General features: G+C 35.8%; 1 long non-coding RNA gene across 1 annotated transcript; it reads right to left on the bottom strand.

The window, feature by feature from the left end:
* Window positions 1–1,981: 1,981 nt before the first annotated feature.
* Window positions 1,982–18,996, bottom strand: LOC136560923 (uncharacterized). Its single transcript, XR_010784218.1, has 3 exons — window positions 18,803–18,996; window positions 12,261–12,328; window positions 1,982–8,514 (listed from the first exon to the last, which is right to left on the bottom strand). It is a non-coding gene; the product is annotated as an uncharacterized lncRNA (long non-coding RNA).
* Between the last annotated feature and the right edge of the window lie 127 nt (window positions 18,997–19,123).

Here is a 19,123-nt window from a genome sequence, read left to right as displayed (position 1 = left end):
AAGAAAAGTTCTCTAAAAATCCCAATCACATGAAGAGAGATAAAATAACAGGAATGAAAACCAGGAGATAATGACAGGAAATACCAACACTTAACAGGAAAACATTTTAGTGGCAGGAGGGTACCAAATATTTAGCAGCAAACCATGGATCTGGTGAGAAGTATTTATTTGAACTCTCAGTTAGCAAATAAATCAGTACAGATAGCTAGAATATTATTCCAGAATATCTATCTATCTATCTATCTATCTATCTATCTATCTATCTATCTATCTATCTATCTATCTATCTAATCTCTTCTTCCAGTGTGTATATATATATATAAAATATAATATATTTATGGAGAATTAATAGAAAAATAATAGAAAAATTCTATGTGTGAATACTTAGAAGCAGCAAAGCTCTTAACAGGAGGTGAGGAGGTGTAAAAACATCTGATTGTGTGGAACAGCAAGAACTATGGACAGAAATAATATCAGTATGACAATACAATTCACAAACGTAGTAATTTATACTTGTAATACTTCTATTTGTGTTTGCATTTTTCTAAAAAGAAAGCACCCTTATTTTATATTACAATTTTAATAAAAAGTAGAGGGAACCCTTCAATTTTAGCAGTACTTTCAGAAGGAGAAAGAAATGACTACATCTTAGAAAAGAATGGCAAATGTGGCTTTCAATACTTCCTATAGGGAAGGAAACCTTGGAACCACCAGTAAGACTTTTCAAGAAAAAGCAGGCAGATCTTATTTATAACCTACTGAATTATTTGTAACCTACTAAAACCACAGAATAACAGCAGAAAACTGCTTGCTAACAATAATTTAATTACCTAAATCATTGCACCCGTGTAACATAAAACAGATGTTTCATTGTGACATCATATTAATATCAAATGCTGCAGAAAAACCTTACACTACAAGCAACGAGTAAAAACCAAAAAGCTAGAAGCCTTCTCACCAGCATATATTCACATCTCAAATCTACTTTTATAAGGTAAATAAAAAAAAGAGGTCAACAAAAAGAGTATAGAAGACTACTTCTTTGAAAGCTCAAATTTATAAAAAATGATGACCAATTTTGCCATGAATTAAAATGCAGTACAACTTTTTGCTTCAACTAATGGAGCAATTAGGAACATCTGCAAAACTCCAGCATATTTAAAGAGTGTCTGAGCCTGAGCCAAGTTCAACAGGCAGTCCATTTTCTGTTGGTTCAGGCCATATTCATTCCCCTCCTAGTCAAAACAAGCAGTAATAACTGGAATTAAAGATTGGTTTTTTCATGGACTGTGAGTGCTGATTGAAACTTTTTCCATGCCTTGTGCATATATATCCAGTCCCTTGAGCTCAGAATGTGAAGCCTTTCCATCCATGGAACACTAACAGGGCTCACAGCCCTACACAACAGCTTAAGGTGGTTTTATTATTTCTATCAACTTCACTTGAAACTGACCAGTTGCAAAAGTTATAACAGCGAATCAGAAACACAAATGTAACAAACACAAACCTAAACGTAGAAATTCAGGCCATAGGAACTCAGCAGGGCTAAAAATCTCTCAATTGTGCTGTAGGATGTGTTAGATTTTAATAAGCAAAGCATGGAAAATGTGTTGGTCTAATCTGAGACTCTAAGTGAGGACACACTCCAATTTATTCTTGAAAGGAGATAAATGGTTGTACCCTCCCCTACCCCCATACCTCTTTCCCAAGATTCATATACTTTCTGGGAAAGCAGATCTCCTCCACCTCTGTGTAAATAATCACAGAATCACGGAGGCTGGATTAGACCTTCAAGATCACCCAGTCCAACCATCAGCCCAGCACCACCATAATCATCCCTAAATCATTCTCCAAGTGTCACATCCAGACACATCTTGAACACTTCCAGAGAAAGTGACTCCAGCACCTCCCTGGAGAACTTACTCAAATAAGATGATGATTACATAAGATGGTGATTCAATAAGATTATGTCAACCAAAGCTGTTGATGAGAAAAACAAAACTTTATTTCAAAATGACACTTTTCAAGGTCATCATAAAAATGGGATAATTATGAAGTCACATTGTAAATATTTTTTAATGTCTGTACAGACTCAGAATACAAAAGCAGTTTATTTTTAAAAAAGTCAAGATCTCACCAATCTGAGGTGGTTTGTGCTATTAGGTCTTGGGCTACAAAAGAGACTGCAGGTGCAGTTATGAAATTCTCCATTTCCAGACTAAGCATAGCTCACATCACCCATCCCCAGCAGTTACTGAATAAAGATGTCTCTGGATTAGTATTTTCAGAAAACTGTTTTCTCTGTGAACCATGATCAACTGCATCTTGTAACATGACCACCCCCTAAGTTAATCCATTACTGGGAACCAAAATTATAAGATGCAGAGCAATAACTACCTGGGACACATAGTTCCATGGAAATTTGGGAAAATGCATCATTATTTCAGATGTTCTCAGTGGCCAGTCTGTCTCTGAGGTTAACTTAGTGGTGTCCCCACTGCCTTTCTTTTCCTGGCTGTCTGCTCCTGGAGTAATTTTGCACTTGTATGGTCCCAGTCACCTGTTGCATTAGCAGTTGTTTGTGTCAAATTAGATTGGGAATTCAAATCTGGGTGGCTCACAACATGGCCATAGAAACAAATGTGATGGCACAGAGGATTATGTGCTATCAGCCATAAGAACATTGCTTTCTGGCCTATATTTGTTGCTAAAATCTCTGTCATTGTCTTACAATGAAACTATCAATGTTTCTGGGCATTATCATATATTTAGGTTTATTGTCACATCTTTTTGTTTTTTTGATTATTCATACATTAATTTATATTAATTAATTCATAGAAAGAAGTATGTTAGCCAAAGCAATCCCATCTTTCATGAAATTTATTGCAGATCAATATTGCCACCCAACATTTGTAATTATTATTATCCTCCTGGGATGCTTTAATTTCTCTAGGTCATAAATGATGAAATTAATTCCTAAGGGAAATTTTCCACTACCTGAAAATTACCTACAACTGTGAAAGAAAAAAAAGGAAAAAAGCAGATGAAATTAATATCAAGCACCATGAGATAAATATTATACCAGATTCAGGGCTGGGGCTATGTAAATATTACTACAGTCCCAAAAGAAAGTTTTCCTAAAAGATCAGACCACAGTTACATTACCAGCAGCTTCAAGGGACAATAAACATCCCATAATGCACCTGCAACAAGTGTAAAATGTTTTAACAACACCTGTATGCAAATTGTTCATAGAAATAAACACATACTTTACACACAAGATATCTCAACAGGCAAGACTATAAAGATTCTGGTTTTGTTTCTCATTTATTCATAGAATCCCAATGTATCTGGTGTCAAGTTATGTGGTTAAGTAGAAATACCCATCCAATTGCTCAGGCATTCAAAAGTGGCAGCTTAGAAGTTAAACTGGGATTTTAACATTTTGTAAAATCAAAACTAATAGGACAGTTCAAAGCTCAGCACTTAAGAATTCTGAAAATTCTGGCAAAAAGCTTTCCAGAAGTAATGTTCAACTCACATTTTCAGAGACAGAAAAAGAAAAGAAAATCTGCATTACAAAGCATGCAACCAAGACAAAAAAAATTAACGTGAATAGTAAACTAGATAGCTATGAAATGATGGAGTATAAGTGGTCCTAACTACCAGTAAGTTTCCCAGAGTTCTCTTAAAACATTACATACGTGCTTGAACAGTGTGTCACCTTTTAACATTGACTTTCTTTTGTTGCTGTCACAGCTGGGCCTACAAGAGGAAAATCATCATCATTCACACGAGTTCCTAATAAAGAGCACGCTCCAAGCCACAAGTAAAATTCACTTGCTGTTATAGACAAGGTTAAAAAAACCCATCTAATCCAGTGTTACTAATATTATTCCCTTCCATTTAATTGAGAAAAGTCAGGACTTTACACTGCCATATCTATAGGTGGGTTCCTGACATGAGGGATAAAACTGATAAATGAGAATATTAGTGAGGTGAATATTTATAAACACATTCACATACATGTATGTATAAAAAACCATACTCCATAGATCTTTATTTTTTCTACTGACATGCCAAAGGAAAATTAAAAGCAAGCCTTGCATTACCTGTCAATACTTCCATATACTGACTGAAAAAAATGGAGTTACTTTTACAAATCTTAGCTCTGACAACAGTGGTATACATCTCTTAACATCAAATTTAACTTTAGATCTCTCTGGTATTTCACTGCTAAAATTGAGATTTTAAAGTTGAGCATTAAGTATTTGTAACTCCCAATGAGTTGTATTCAGTTTAATTTTCAAATTAAAACTCAGATTCCAGACTATCTGCTAAGGCAGGCCTATACCAATCATGTCTGTATTTTTCAAGTTTTTCTTTTATCCTGTTGATATCTCATATACAGCAGTAAATAAGTTAGAATAAATGCTTAACATTTTTATCTGAATGTCAAATATAACCAGGTAAAATTTATCATTTTGATGGTTATTGTGGCTAATATATCACTATATGGGGTAATCATAATGGCTAAATCACATATCTGATTGCATACATATAAAACAGCTTTGATTAACACTCAGAGATATCCACAGTACTCTGTAAAACAACCTTTTGTGTGAATAAAAGGAAAAAGTCCTACTCAGTTACATAAATTCATTTTATTTTACAATAAACAGTCTCTAGTCCTTTGCAGTGAAACAGTTGCATCTTTGAAGGCAAAAAAGCCCATATTCATCCAAAATGCATTCTAGAATTTAATATATGAAAAATAAATATCCCATTGAAACCTTTGATACAGTGGAATTAACATTTCTGCAAGGCACATGCACTATATAGACTACCATGTTAAAATAACACAATTTCATACACCAGTGGTAATGAGGATTCAATGCAAAAGGGATTATAAAGCCCTTGTCATTCTGTTTCACAGATGATGTTGCTACCTGGGAAGGCTTTAGAACTCGAATGTTTGCAGCCCAGCACAGGGATAATAGGACAGTGAATGCCCTACTGTACTTCCTAAAGCTCTTTTTATCTCCAGCAGTGTAGGGAGAAGCAGCTACTTCCATTCTTATTTGAGGAAAACATGAGGTGAGAACAGGGTCAAAACAAAACTGATACACCAGTAGAGAAAGAAAAGACATCTCTAACATGTTCCTCATCTTGCACATCCTTCAACATGGTCCACATGAATACAGTATATAGCAGAAAAACCCCATTGTTGAAGGAGAAAAGAAACATGGTTAATAGGCTTTCTCCTGGCCTTTTCCTGTTACTGTTGGAAGTGACATTTCTTTAAAAAACAAACAAACAAACCAATTTCTCAGCATGAAAATGCCAAGTGTAACTGAAAAACAAAATAGCTACCTGTCTCCACAACCACTTACCAAAACTGATTAATAACTGTTGCTTTTAAACTTTTGAACTTGCATACCTAACAGCGTTCTACAGATTAAATCTACAAGTCTATACAGAAAATTAACTATACACAATTTTATAAGTCTGATTCTTTAAAAAGCAGAGCTCTGTTGCACCAGAGATTACAATGTGTTGGGATCTGTAATAAAATACATTAATCAACACTTTTTGGTCTGGGATATACAGTACAACAAAACAAAGTGCATACAGATAGAAAATACTCAAAATCTGCACTGCTGTAAGCAAGACAAACTTTTCACAGTAAGTATTCTATATAATTTTTTCTGTTATTTTGTGTATGAGTGAATTTATCTATAATGTAAGCTTATATATACGTGAGTGCCCAAGTACATACTTATTCTAAACACTAGAGTGAGCATATGTGTGTTTAGACTCTTGAAAAAGGTTTTTATCTTTTCAGAATCTAACAAACTTTAAAATGGAATATAAGCCAATACTCTGCAAATGAAATATCCTTGTCTATTACAGCAGATGTTTTAATATGGGTATACAAATGTACTTTCTTGTGCAATATTGTTGAACAATTCCAAATTATTGTTTTATAAATTGCAAGACATTTTAATAGGAATTTCAAAAAAACTAAAGAAATACATACTTCCATAACATTGCCTCCTCTTAAATGCTGTACCAGGAATCACACTGCCATGGAACTCTGCCAAATGGAAAGATCAGGCCAACATGTGGAGGCACAGGAAAAGTAAAATATTCAAGTAATTTTATTGAACACCACTGTGATTTTTTGAAACATTATTCTTCGATTTACAGTGGAACAAACTGTCAATAGCACCACTCCATTAAAAAACTGCTTTATGTACAAATACCCAGGGCAAATTGCAGTTACCTTGGTAATTTGTTAGCATGTGGTTATTTCAAATAAAAATATTGCATAGATTTTATAATACTCTACTATTTGCATAGATTAAAAGATGAAGAATGGAAAGTGTTATGAGTGCATCCTGGTTACCATGGACACATTCCATTCTCAATGTTATTTGGAGGTGCAAGTGGTAAAGGAATTCACTACCACACTGCTTATTCCATAGGCATTTTCGTCATTAAAAAAGAGAGAAGAGGAAAGGATGAGCAAACCCAAATCTAAACAGCAGGAACCATACAAAGCTTCAGGTAAAAAGTAATTGCAATTTTTTAACCAATAAAACAAACATTTAAGTGAAAATTAGCAAAAAATAAACTATTTAGGAAGTATCTATTGTCAAAATGAATCTGAAGTGTAGATTACCAGAAGCATAGAACTCTTTACATTGTATGAGAAAATAATATTTGAAATTTGCCACATGGTGAGCCACCTTCCTCAGGATGTGGGTCTCACTCTTCCTTTACTCTCATTCAGAAGCTATAGAAGTAGGCAAGTCTCTCACGTCAGACTCATACTGTACACTGAGAAACCTCTGGGGGAGCTGAGACAGACAGTGTGAATTGTGAAACCCTGTACAAAGGCAAATATGAGAAATTTTCTCCTTCCCCAGTACACTTTATTAGGATTTCACACTTCTTCAGATTCAGCTTTTTGCTTTGCTTAAAACTAGTAACTCAAAATAGAGTTTCTCAGATTACAGGCTATATGGAGGTTAACTTTTCCCTTAAATTAATCTCCTTTAAATAGTTAAACATTCATTGGAGAAGGAAGGTGACTACAGAATCTAGAAAATAACACTGTTGAGATTCAGGAGATCTAGATTCAAACATTTTCCTCTGTCCCAGGTGAATGGCCTAAATCCCCAGTCTTTGCTTTTAGCCTTGGATTTGTTACTACAGTTCAAGATCTCATTCCACTGTACAGTGAAGGAGCGATTGTGTCTTCTAGAGAGAAAATGTCACATTCTCACTTAGTCTTAGAGACTTTATCTCTACTAAATCTCTTTACCCAGACTATTTTCTCACACATTATATTACTTCCCCATCATATTTAAAAAAAAACCAACAACATGTGCTTTGGTTGGGTTTTGTAGATTAAAGAAGACCAGAAAATTTTGATTTCAGAATTAGAGTATTCAAATGCTTCTGTCACTCATTTTATAATTTTATCTTTTTTTCTCTTGCACAGTGTTGTTGCATTTTTACTACAATTGCAAATTAATCTATTGGTTATAAAACAATTAACTTCCATGTGTTTTGGTTAAAAAATTGCCCATTTCATCCTCACTTAAATCTTTACAAAATAAAAGTGGAATAAATATTAACATTACTGAAATATCTTAAAGGAGATAACTATAAATTACACAGTTCTAAAATTTTTACTTATGAAAAGCACCCTCTCACCATAGTTTTTTCTACTTCTACTCTAACATAGTCGCATCTAATTGAGAAGCTGATACCATAGTAGAGGGGTTTTTTTACTTTATAGTGAAGTTTTTCACACAGTTGCATTTACATCCACACTGCAGCTTTGACTGCATAAGAAATAAAGGAAATTTTGAGTTGGACAACAGAAATCGTTAGGTTTAGACAAAGCTATGCTTATTCTGCAAGTGAATGAAGCTGAGGCTTCTAGGTCACTTTAAAAAATGCAAAACAGGTACCTTAAAATTTTACTAAATTTTCACCAAGAAGAGGCAAACATGTCTTGTGTCTAAACTGTGAAAGAGCTAGCACTGACAATGGACAGGTATTTGCAGAAGAACTAAAATAAAATGTTTCATAGCTTTAGAAGGGGCTGGAGTGAGGCTATCCTTAGGCAGGGACACTGACCCAGCTCAAGGCAATGCTATTTTGATCCCTGTGGGATAAGCTGCTGCAAAACAATAACACACATGGGCAATTGTTTCATGAGAGCCTACAATGGCATATTGTGATTAACTTAAAAGCAAGAATGCAGATCTTGTGCAACTGAAGAATCTGTTAAGTCTCCTTTTTTCCTTCCTGCCTCCAAGACCACTTAGACAGTTGGTAATGAAAATATATGACTGGCCAAAGCAGATTATTTTGAGAGTTCTGATTTGGTTAATATGCAAGAATGTGAACACTAGCAAATGCAGTCTGGAAGAAGGGACTATACTGGTTTCAGGACTGGTGCTGGTATGTTGCTCAAAATTGCTGGCAGGGTTTGACCTGAAAAAGAAAGTAAAATGGAGTATCAAGAGGTTGCAGTTAATGAATTCCTAATTTATTTGGGGTTCTCAGAAGTCTTTGAAGGACAGCGTTTTAGGAGTAAACACAAAAAATGACACATCTGGGTGCAATAGTGCAAGAGTCCACCAAACTGAAGACTCTGGTGCCATACACTGGTGCCATTCCACAATTTGGGGATGAACAATATGAAATCAAACAGTTACTACTTGCTGCCTGTTATGTCTGTGAAATCAGATGCTTTTAGTTCTTTTGGAAATTTATTAAGCCCTACCAAATTTAAGGCTTACAAGGTTCCTGCTTCATTTCACAACTGATACAAAACCTCAACATCTGCATTTGCTATAATATAGGAAATTATACCAATTACTATTTTGTCTGTACTGATAGGATTACATCTCTACAAGATAAAAGCTTACTTCTGATGTGCACTCCTGAGAAATAAAAGTAGGTTTATTTGGCATTTACTAGACATGGTTTGTGTTTCAGTCTTTCTCAGAGATGTCCACTTCATTATGCCAAAGAGTCTAAAGTGTAAAAGCTAATACCCAGCTGTGCTAAAGGAATTGTTCTTCAAGAAATAACCATACACATCATTGAGTAGAAATTCTGGACAACAATGTGTACCTGAAAGTTTGTACAGATTCTTCTCAGGACCACATTAGTCATCATGGAAACCCACATATTTCCCTTCCCTTATGTCTGCTTTGGTTTTGGAGAAAAAGAAGTTTTAATAGCAAGGAAAGCTAAAATAAGCTTTAGTTTGCTTTAGTTAGCAAACAAAAATATACCAGTGACTGTAGCAGAGTTCAGAGATAAAGATAGTGACACACAGAAAAAAGGTAACTTCCTGGTGTCAAGGCAAACTCTTTTGTGTGGTGCTTTTAACAAATATTTCAAGTGCATGAAGAGAAGAGAAATGTCTCAATTCTAAAATTTCACATATAGCAACTAAGAAGTTGATAATTTTTCCCTCACTTCACTCACGCTTGGAAACATCAACCCACTTAAACCAAGGGATTAGCTTTGCGTGTGTGTGTGCATGACTACTGAAGGCTCCCACTTAGAGCATCTGAAAAACGTTTTAGTAAAATTCAGGAGGAAGATATAATAAAAAGCTTGGAAATAATAATTGTCTTTTCCTTTGGGGAATGCAGCACTTATATTTGAGCACAAAATTTGTTGTCTTGCCATGGTCTCTTCACTTTCTTTCAGTTTCATACCAGGTTAATTCCTATTTTAGTATCTTTCTTCCATGGTTTTCCCAGAGCTTGTGGGTGGGAGAGAGAATAAATAAAAAGTGAAGAAAGTAAGGAAAAAAAAAAAGTAGGTAAAGCTGTTTATCACAGCTGCTTACAGCAAAGGTGCTTTGGAAGATAAGGTCTACCTTTGTCTAGAATATGCACACATATCAGAGAAACAATACAAGAGTGAGAGACAATGCAGAAGGGAGGGGATGTGCTGAAGGGAAAGCAAAACTATCAGAGGGAATAAAATATTACTCTAGAGGATCAGAGTCTTCACTTATGAGCATGATACTTGCTATTTATTAATGTGATTAAACAGGCAGACCTAGATCAGACCGCCACAAAGAGATTATTCTACTATTTAACAGAACAAAGCATGTAAGCTAAGTGCAAGACATAACACTCCTTTCTAGATGGATAATACACTGACAGGTTTAATTTAAAACCATTTCTTTAAGTTTTGTCCTCCTTAATTGAGTTTCAAGGTCTCCCTCTCACAATTTCAGGTCTAGTCAATGCTTTGATTTTTTTTAAATTTTTTTTTTTGTGTGTGTTTGAATTTGTTTCATCTTTATTAGAGTAAAAAACTCCAAACAACAGAACAGAGCAGTCAGACTTTTGCTATCTCTCTAAAATGTCCTGAAGTACAGCAGTGTTACAGCACAAAGTAATTTTTAGGGAATCTGCACCTCTTTTAGCAGGGTCTGTACATATAACTGGCAATCCTTTTTATTACAGATGAAGTCTTAGTTAAATCATCCCACTGCTCCCTTCTTGGATACTTCTTATCTTCCTGATTTGCACATATCTGCCACCCGTTTAATATCTGCTGAAAACTGTTTTCCTATATTCGTACGTGGGCAGCTCACTTTCAGCTCACTGACATCTCCTACTCTAAATTTTGAGGAACATCTATTGCACTGGCCCCTAAAATCTCACCACATTTTTAAAGAACAAACTAACACTATCAGTGTGTTTTTCAAAGTTCCCTTGCTGTCTATTTACAGCTTTAATTCCACCTCAAATCAGAAGACAGGAACACTAACGAATCTATCACATGGTGCAGGCATTTTCATATACTTGGCTCCTACGCATGACTCCAGTTTTTAGAAAAAGCTGTGTTAACAAGTGTGCCCTTTCTCTCCATCAGTTTTCAGCCCAGTACTACAGGCAGCATGTGCTACCTGTTGGTTGATTTTGTTTCCTGTTTCTTCAAACACTAGGATTTTTTTTCAGTTCAATTTTAACTACTCTTTTTGCATGAAACTTACACTGATTGCCTCTAGGTTTCAGTCTCATTATAAACTGCACAGGAGGAAACAACTGTACAACTCAGCTGTAGCACCAACTTAGCAAAAACTGAAATCTCTCATTATCATTTGCCATGATAATTTGATATGCACATGTATTAAAACATAGATTGCATTTTCTGTCACAAGTATCTGCTTGCTTTTTTGATGCTTTCCAGCTACACAGCTTCTCTTGCTTGCAATCCCCATCTGCTGTCATTCCTTTCACTCCATTGTTCACTGTCATCCTCTTATGTTATTTAGAACTCTGGCTTCAGACACTCTCCCAGGTTTCTGTGTCTACAGTATTATTTTGAGTTTTGCAACAAATGATTTCTATCATTTTACTGTGCACTAGTGTTCATTCTTCCAGTTCCCACCCTTCTCCAGATAATTTGTGTAATTCAGGCTTCAGCCAACAAATGACATGTACACTGGTTGTACCCAATTTTAATCTAATTTCGTGAACTCCATCCAAAAGTTGCAGGCACTTTTTCTTTGGTTTTATCTAGGCTTATTTCAGTTTAACAAAAACTGATTTAGTGTATACCAAATCAAAACCAAGCAAATCTGTAGAATAAAAATCCATAGAGCAGTTCAGACCACCAACTTTGTTTAAAAATTATTTCTAGGTTACACTGGTGCATCTTTGGATAAGACCTTTCATAGCCTAACTCACACTGAGATAAAAATTCGGAACTTTTTCTAGCTTTGCCTTCTACACTTCTTGCCTTCTTCTTTCCCTCGAACACTTTGCTGAGTGCATTTAATTACTTTTGATAAATGAAAAAAGTATAAATATATGGTATGCCTAGTCAAGTAAACATATCTGACAGTTCTTCATCATGAATGCTACTGTGTATATGGAAAATTAAATAATGTAAACAGTTCTTGGTTAATAAAGTGACAGAAAAAAGAAATAATTATTTTTCTAACTTGAAGCAGGAAAAAGGAAAACAAAACAGGCAAGAACACAAACTTACCTTTGGTAACATGAAAGTAGAATTACTCTTGAGGTATCCCAAGACAGAGAACAAGATTGATAAGGATTTACTACCTAAGTATAAAAATATAACTAAATCTTTCTTTGTTTCTAAAGAACAAGCACTGTCAATAAGGAACATGTGCACATGACTTGGTTACAGCAAGAAACGTTTACATTATTAAGCAGAAAGTAGTTGTGATTGCTTACCTTGAGAAACTATTCACTTCATGACCTGAAAATCATCCTTGTCAGGCAGGACTAGATCAAGTATGATACTTTTAAAGAAAGGCACAAATATTAAAACCATGCATAACAGTTAAAATGGGAGCTTAAACATTGCAATTCTGTGAGATCCTGCTGTCTGTATATTAAAGACTAGTTATAAGTAGAGAAAACCCAGCTAAGGCAAAAGTAGAAAATACATCTCTAGGCTACCAGTGATATAGTAAAACCAGATTAATGGCAAATTAACTATGATTACTTTATCATCTTTAACATACCTTAATTAAAACTGATATGAGAATATTACAATGCATCTTCAAATAACAGCTCAACCACTACTGAAAAAGGATTTTATAAGCCCACATGACAGCACTGCATTATCATAGGCTCACTAAGAACTCAACTTCACAAGTAATTATCACTCCATATAAGTTATATATCTAATTTCAAATCAATAAATGAATGTTTCACAGGGTTAAGCATTTAGTAATGTTTGTGGGGAAAAAACCCCAAAACAATCACCCTCCAAAAAGAGAATGGAGCCTTCTGGGAAGGTAAAACCCCACCACTTACATTGCTGTATGTAATGCCTTCTGTAGAGAAATCTTGTTCCGCTAATAATGAAAGCCCTGAAATTCCAGCATTGCCAGTGCAGCACATCACCAATTGCATTTCAGTTGTTAAAAGCCCAAATTTTCCTATGTCAGTTCTTGTGCTGTATTACATTTTCAGTATTGCAGCATGACCAAAGAATTCCCAAATCTTCCCCAAACCTTATGGATAAGATCTAGCAACTGCATGCACCCAGAGGTGGCACATCACAGAAGTGAGAGGTACCATTGGGCATCCAAACCATAACATGTCACAACACTGCTAAACTGACTTATTTTAGCTTTGGACTGGAACATCTAACAACAATATTCATGTTTTTGCAGTTCAGCATTATTTCCCTAGAGAAACTGTCTCCATTTTCTCTGAGCAGCTCTACTGTTTACTTTGATGTCTGAATTAGAGACAGCAAAAAAAAGCAAAGGTGATTTCCCTATGTATTTTAGGCTTAACGAACATTCTCCTGATAATAACTGATTAATACTGTGTGATAGCATTACCATGAAAATGTTTGATTCTTTTGGGAATACACCTTTTCAGCATAGCAGAGCATTTCCAGAGCTGGGACAAAATGGCTGCTGTCTCCTGGTCTCAGCAAACTATACTTGAAATATTTCTACTTTACAACAACAAGAATTTCCTATTTTATGCAGTTGAAGTCCTCCATACAAATAGCTCATAATAAAATATAATTTTTTAAACTCCCTCTTGAGAAATTTCTGTGGTCTTTTGATTTGCTTAGAGCACAAATTTCTGTTTGAAAAGTCAAAGAAGTGACTTGGATAGAATCTGGCTAGGTAGTAACTGGTATGGCATCCCTCAGGGTTCAAATGTAAATAAAATAGCAGAATTTTGAAAAAGGTTCATCTCCCACAGATATTTACTTAAAATAAGACTTATCTTTCAAAAAATTGTTTAGTGTAACATGAAATTAATTTCAGCTCAATTACTATTAGAACATCTGTTAATTTCCCCCCCCCCCCCATCCATCTGGCTTAAGCACTTCAAATGGCATCTGCTGTCAATCAAATAGGTTACATATCAAATGTCATCATAAAGACTTGAAAACAAGCCCAAGATATAATAGTTAACTGTATAATACCAAATGGAGGAGCTATCCTTGCAGGTTTAATAAATCATGAAGGTTCTCACAACTGAAAATCAGCCAGCCCACCACTACAAGGGTCATTTATTAATGTCTCCTAAAATGGAAATTTTATTAAAAATGATAAGTTGTTGGGGTGTTTGGTTTAATTTTTGGGTTATGTTGGTGGTGGTGTGGTGGTGATTTTTTGTTTGTTTGGGTTTTTGTAGTAGAGGACTTACAGAGATCATTTAGAGAAATGGGTTGTTTATTGAAAAAAGATTTTTTTTTAAAAAAAGGTTCTTTAAGATTTAAGTGCTATAGGTTCAGAATTTTTGCTTACAACTAAAAAAGCCGGAAAAAACCCTTTATTTTTAAAATTAAAACAACTAATTATAGGATCTTTTAAGCTAATATTATAGTACTCAGTATCAAAAATAATGTGCTGTGCTCAGAATATATTGATTTAATCAGAAACTGATTGAAGACAGAGAGGCAAACACTAAACAATAGGAGCAATGAGGGGTAAAGAACAAGAACATTCATGAGAACTGTTTGCCCAGTTACTTACACTGTTTGTTCACCTACATGTCCTGTGTATGTCTTTGAGAGAACCCAGTTGCTGATCTCTGGCCAAACACACCATTCTGCAGTTGCATATTTGACAGAGTCCTGGCTGTTACACGAGCAGATCATGTGTGGAATTTTGCACAGAACCACGGCAGCCCTGTGAATGTACCAAGCTGGTCTTTTGTGGGTAAGTAGCTGAACATTTTACTAACATGACAAAATCTTCTGATTAGTGTAGCATTCATTAAATGGTGACAGATGCTAGTATTAATTACATGTTGAGCAGATCATTTTCCCATTACATTTCTTTTGTTACCAGCCTCATCATTCCAGTTATCAGCCTGCCCTATAAGCAGATTAAGCACCAGACTTTTTTCTTTTTTGAGGGTGGGGGATGTGTGTCTATATTCCTGTTTGACCAGAATGAGTGACTGATCTTTCCTACACTACCTCACCATCTGGATTCCTCTCTTGGACTTTTCAAAACCTGTACTTATCATCTGTTAGACAATTTATAAGAAATGTTATTTTGGAAGGTTATTTGCATGGCTCTCTCAAGCCATCTTACATTAAATGTTGGAAGCCATAGGATTAATCACTTGCCTTGTACAAACAGATAATATCTATTGTGTTTTGTGATAAACATTGCCAAATTATAACTGGCATATAAAACATTAATTTGGCATTTCAAGATTGAAAAACATGTACAGTAAAAGGTATATGTGAAACAAGTTGGATCCCTCGTGTCAGTCTTGAACAAAAAGATTCCCATTCTATGTAATAGTACATGCACTCAAACAAAACAAAAACTATTCACCATTCTAATGAATACTAGAGGGATTCCTAGAACACATTTTATGGCCAAGAATGATTTTTTATTTATTATGTTTATTCTGACATGTATACTAACTTCTCCTTCATAACAACTCAGAGCAGTGCTGGAGAGGAAAAAAAGGAAACAGACAAACAAACAAAATTAAATTGAAAAGCGCAAATGGCAAAGTCATTTATCTGGAAATAAATTCTGCCATAAACCAAAAGGTTATAAATTGAAAGTTGACAGAGGAGAAAGACATTGGAATAATAACTAATTGAAGGATGATCAACAGTCATTAATGGGATTTTGGTAGAGAAAGTTAAATACAAACCTAAAATTTAAATCACCCAGGTTTTTTCAGAAGACATGGGGAAGTAACAATGCTTTTGCACATGGTGCTTATTAGGCTTATTATTATGAAGAACAAAATTATTAATGGGAATAAGTGCAATGAGAAAATGAGACTGACCAAGAAGCAGAAAGTCTGTTTCACAAGTGGAGACTGATAAAACAAAACAAGCCCTATCCAGAGTGCATATTTATTAAATATATACAATATATCTCATATACATATATATACATATATATATATATATACATATATATACACACACAGAGCATTGTTACCCGCACGAAAGATATCCAAACAAAATAAATGCAAATGAATTTATGTAACTGCACTTCTAACCATCAGAGAAGTGATGATCTGGAGCAGTTTTTATGTGTGAAGTAGCAGAGGAAAAAAGCTTCACTGCCTTTGAAACACATCAAATCCCATTTATGCTATGAAGATCTATTATGTAGCTGGATGAAACAGCAGGCACTGGGACTGGATGACCTGAAGTTGTCTCTTTCAGTCTTATATTTCTGCAGTGGAACTGGCAGATGCCCACACAGGGGAAATATGTGGAATAGTTTCTGTGCATTTGTAAAATTATGATTGCTGACTTAAAATAGCTACTTGAAAAAAATTATTTTCACTGATGGCTCAGAAGATCTCTCCTTCCACACAACCCAGCTGGGTGAATTGCATTCTGTGAATGCTCATTTATGCTACTAAGTTTCTTGCCCTAACACGCTCTTAAGATTTTCTGTATTTGTACAGGATTTCTGGTTCTGTGACAGTTTGACTTTATATTCAGCTGATAACTGGAAATCCTGGCCATGACCACAGGTCCACAAGCCTTGAAGCATTATAAGATATGCCCAGTAAATTTATAACTTCATCCTGGAGGAGCTGAATTTACTGCTTATGTAAAGCCCAAGTAGATTGTTCAAAGAAGGGCAACACTGGACAGTGTTATTATGGGAGCTTTCATGCAAATCCACTATGCAGCCACAAACTCCCCTTTTTGCTTTTAAAGAAAATAACAACAGACAGTGCTGAAACCACTCACTTCCAAGAAATGGGCTGTTCAAAGTAGCAGGTTTCAGCATTCATGTAACCCCGTGCTAAGCTGGAGGCTTAGACTGTGAGGCCTTTCAGGCAAAGACTGTTATTTATTAGGAAACTGCAAAACAGCTCAATGGGAACATGAGCCAACAGCGAGGCCTCTTCCATGCTAACCCAGGATGGCTAAATATATTTTACATGAGACACAACTTGGAACATCAGTGATGCACATACCTTCAACTGCTATTTTTGACACAGGTCTCTTTGCAGGAGATTCCATAGCCTGGAGAAAGGTTAACTAGCATCCAGAAGTTTTACATGTACAGAAGTTAAAACTGGAGACACTACTTACATGAAGGTGTTTTGAGGAGTAAGGAATTAAAATTTGAGTGAACTGGAAAGCTTTGCTGGAATCAGATGCATTAACTTCAGAAAATATAGTGATATATTCAAATGCATACATTCACTGCACAACACTTAAATGATCTTATTGCCATCAAATCAAAGCTGAATTTTTCAAACAGTCCAAACCAGTTATTTTTCAATGACACCAGCTTTCTGTTAATGCTTTGTACAATGAACATTTGCAGAATAATTTGAACTTACTTACACTGACAGTTATGAAGCGTTTTTTGCATGGTTTATGTTAACTGATTTTGGTTCGTTTTCAGGATATATTTGGGCAGCTGAAAACAAACCCAAGAATAGATACCTGAAGTGTGGGACAGGAAACAGATATGAGAACCAAAAACCTGAAGACAGTAATAATAATAAGAACCATCTTATTTTTATTATCCAAGTGCAAAAATGAATAGCAAAGACCTCACAATACTCAGCCACATTCCACAGACAAACAGAGCACTGGTAGGATTCCTATGGGGTCAGTGGGTCACTACAAAACTTCAGCTACTCAAAACCACATATTTCCCAATTATTGTGCAGCAGTTCTTCCCTGAAAGAATATATGTTCATTATTTTGGTTTACTTTATGAAGACAAATTGAAACTTCCTCTTAGTTTAAAAATATGTTGTGTTTTTTTTTGTTCTGGTGAGACATTTAAAGAACTTCCTCAGAAAAGTTTCTGAAACTTTACATTTTCTAAATCATTATGTCCAGCTTGAGACAAGTATTTGTGTTTGTCTCTCTAATAACTATAAGTAAATATAAGTAAAATATAAGTAAGTAATATATAAGTAAGTAAAATATAAATAAGCATATAGAAGTATAAATAAGTATATAGAAGTATAAGTAAGTAATTAAGTATAAATAAGTAAAATATAAGTAAATAAGTAAATATAAGTAAACTAAGTAAAAAATGTCTCAAAATGAAACAAAGATTATAGTATATTTGCATTTTTATTTCATAATCTTATAAACTCATAATCAGATTTGTTAAATTTCATTTGTTTACTGCCCAACATTTCTCATTGATGATTCTATTAGATTATTCTGAAAAATACTCATATTGCACATTTTGAAGGATATTTTAAAACAAAGGTTCAAAAAACTCTTCCAAGATATTTATCATTGCTTATTTCCCTGTTTGAAAAACCAGCTATCTACACTGGTGGAAGGCAGGACATGTAACATCTCCAGGTACAATGTGGAAAATGTACACGGCCTTTCCACTCCCAGATGTTAACTTCATGTCCTTGGAATGACATGTTATTGTTTACCCCTCCGCATTACGTCTGATTACCCCGAAAGTGCAGCTAAACTTTTCTTTAGAAGTAATACTTAAGGATTTGTCGTTTATTTGCGTTAAATGTCGTGCCACGTTTATTTGTGAGGCATTTCTGAGAGTAAACTTAGGGATGTGCATATACTACTTCGCAAGGCTTCTAACTCACATTTCTCTTTCCTCCTTTCCTCCGGTTCCTTATGCAGGGCCCCATCCCAGAGGCTGGGAAAGCCCAGGTAGAAGAAATCTCCCACATACCGAGGCTCCCCGTCTAGAGGCACTTTCGCCATGTCTGGAAATACCCTTTTGGTAGCCGGCCCTCACGCAGCCGGGCGTTCCCGGCCCTCAGGAGGCCAGGCCAGCGGCACTTACTGGTGGCGCCTCCCGGGTCGCTTCCTGGCGGCGTTAACGGAGCCCCTCGTCCTGCACCGGCACGGAGGGGTTCCTTCCCGGACGACAAGCCCTGGCTAAAGCCGGTGCCGCCTCAGGCTGCCGGTCGGTCTGCTTTCCTTCCTTCTTTCCTTCCTTCCAGGGCGGCGGAGAGAGCAGCGGCCCCGCGCGGCTCCGCCGCCGCCATTTTGGGACGCCGGCGGGCGGTCTCCATGGCAACCAGGAAGGGGCGGACATCGCGCGGGGTCACCGCTAGCCCGGCCCCCTCTTAAAGGAGCAGCCGCGGCGGCCCCGCGGTGCCGG

This window comes from Molothrus aeneus, chromosome 10 (assembly GCF_037042795.1).
Source record: "Molothrus aeneus isolate 106 chromosome 10, BPBGC_Maene_1.0, whole genome shotgun sequence".
Lineage (NCBI taxonomy): Eukaryota > Metazoa > Chordata > Aves > Passeriformes > Icteridae > Molothrus > Molothrus aeneus.
The sequence above is the reverse complement of the archived record's forward strand: the minus strand, read 5'-3'. Positions and strand labels throughout refer to the sequence as shown.